Source organism: Clupea harengus, chromosome 15, assembly GCF_900700415.2.
Source record: "Clupea harengus chromosome 15, Ch_v2.0.2, whole genome shotgun sequence".
In the NCBI taxonomy this organism is placed as follows: Eukaryota; Metazoa; Chordata; class Actinopteri; order Clupeiformes; family Clupeidae; genus Clupea; species Clupea harengus.
The window spans coordinates 14645114-14647613 of record NC_045166.1 but is presented as its reverse complement, the minus strand read 5'-3'; the positions used below and the strand labels follow the sequence as shown (position 1 = coordinate 14647613).

The window sequence follows — 2500 nt, the reverse complement described above, 5'->3', positions numbered from 1 at the left end:
CGAAGTTCCTGAGCCGCAACATGAAATGGAAAGAGTCAAACCTAGAACAGCGCCAAAATTTCCACCAGTGGCCAAACATATATTAAACCCATCAGGCAGGGTCAGGGGCACGCCTGTTTTCCATAGAGAGGAATCTGGTCATCTACAACATGGACAGCCTTGAGTACTCACAGACTTGATTACAGACACAACATGTCTACATGACAACATGTCTGCTAAATAAATAGACAATGTAAATGTAAATGTAAACAATCGGTGTACACAATAGCACATAGTCGCATGTAGGGAGCATTTCAAGTACATGGGTTAACTCAGTTAACTCAGAGTAAGTGGTACACCTCCTAAACGATGAGCCCTTGGCTTTCTTTTGCTAGGGGAATGAAGCCATAGGGCTCTTCTATTAGGTGGTACTTGGGATAGGCCCCTGGTCAACGTTAAAACTACAATGGCCCCTAGTTTAGCAGTGGACTAAAACTACAATGGGCCCCTAGTTTAGCAGTGGACTAAAACTACAATGGCCCCTAGTTTAGCAGTGGACTAAAACTACAATGGCCCCTAGTTTAGCAGTGGACTAAAACTACAATGGCCCCTAGTTTAGCAGTGGACTAAAACTACAATGGCCCCTAGTTTAGCAGTGGAAACTCGGCCACTTTCTCAAGCTCTCGGTTTTGTGCATGTGCATGTGTCTTTAGTTTCCGTCAAGCATTTTCGCCCTCAAACTATGAGTGATAGTGTTAGCATACACAAATGCACCACATTCACTCGACCACAACTACACACACACACCCACACACACACAGACTTGGCCACTGAAGGTGCAGAACGTGAAAATGTGGGAAGTGCACCGTTGCGTTTGCTAATTAGCAGGACTGTTTTCCCAGAGGGAGGAACTCAACTAATGAGAGGAATCTGATCCCCCACTGCAGGAGAGGAAGATAAAGGGAAGGGATGAGACTGGGTGAGAATTACAGAGAGAAAGAGATGAGACTGGGTGAGAATCAGGAGAGAAAGGGATGAGAGACTGGGTGAGACGAGGGACAAAACCGCAGCAAGTCTAATCTGCACTTCCTTCTTATCAAACACATTCATTATTTCATTCATTTATTTATTAACTCATTTGTGTGTTTGTTTGTTCATTTATTTTTTTGTCCATTTAATTGTTCATTGATTGATTAATTCATCAATGTATGAATTTCCTCATACTTACCCACTCAATCATTCATAGAATATGTCTTGCTTTGATTCTTTAATGCATTCATTCAGTGTACAAAGATGTACTTGTCTAGCCACTGACTAACTGAAACCCTCATTCATTCGTTCATTCATTATTTCAATATGAACAGATGTATTCATCCATTTGCCATTCATTTTTTCCATTGACCTACCCACTTATTCTTTCAAATGTATTCACTCACTCACTTTCTCATTAAATGTTCCCCTATATTTAACCATGTATTTACTCACACTCACTTTCTCATTAAATGTTCCCCTATATTTAACCATGTATTTACTCACACTCACTTTCTCATTAAATGTTCCCCTATATTTAACCATGTATTTACTCACACTCACTTTCTCATTAAATGTTCCCCTATATTTAACCACTTATTTACTCACTCACTTACTTACTCATTACATCATTCATTCATACATAAACCATTTTGCAAAATAATAGAGATTCATTCATTTCATATTTGATTCAGACAGCGAGTCACGCTGGGTTCAGACTAGAGGGCAGCTCGGGCAGCATATTTCTGACCCGAGTCCGAGAGAGTGGTGCCCCAGCCAAGCCCAGTCCAAGCCCGACAGGCCTTCTGTTTTTTCATGTTCAAGCCCGACCCGAACCTGAGAAGCATTCTGTGTTTCATGTCCAAACCCAACCCTGATGCTCTGAGTTTGTGTCACCCTACCAAGGTTACCATGGTTACTGCTTGTCTGTTTACCCAGACAACACATTGTTTGTGTAACTTAAGAGTAACTCAGCCAAGTGACTTCCACAATAGAAGACACCAACAAAAGTATTTTAATACATAGTGAATCTTCAGTATCGGCCGGCGTTCGTTATAACGTTGAAACCCGGCATATCAAATAAAAATTGATTCTTAACAGATGGTGCATTTTGTTTGTCATCCTACATCCTTTACCTATGTGAATATTTTACTTGAAAAGCGTGTTGAATCCACAAACAAATGAATCCCAGCACTGAATGGGAAAAAGCCAAACACAGTCAGTAGCTAAGTCCCTCATTGTTATTAACTTTTACACAATAAAAGCATAAAAGTGACCGAACCTGACCTGAACCCGAGCATCATTTCTACATTTTTGTCCAAATCCGACCCGATGGGTCCTGTATCCCCCCTCTAGTACAGAGCCCCCCTGTCATTCAGTGATGGAGAAAAGGATCCAGTCTAGAGCCAAGGGGAAAAGGCTCCAGCTAATAGGCCCTTCTATTTATCAACACCTGAACTAATCCAGGCACAAAAGGAAATGAATTCGCAAA

General features: G+C 41.2%; 1 protein-coding gene across 3 annotated transcripts in view; it reads right to left on the bottom strand.

Annotated features, from left to right (window-relative positions):
* pak5 (p21 protein (Cdc42/Rac)-activated kinase 5) overlaps positions 1-2500 on the bottom strand; it is an 88972-nt gene that overhangs the window by 47961 nt on the left and 38511 nt on the right. The gene's annotated exons all lie outside the window — the stretch shown is intronic.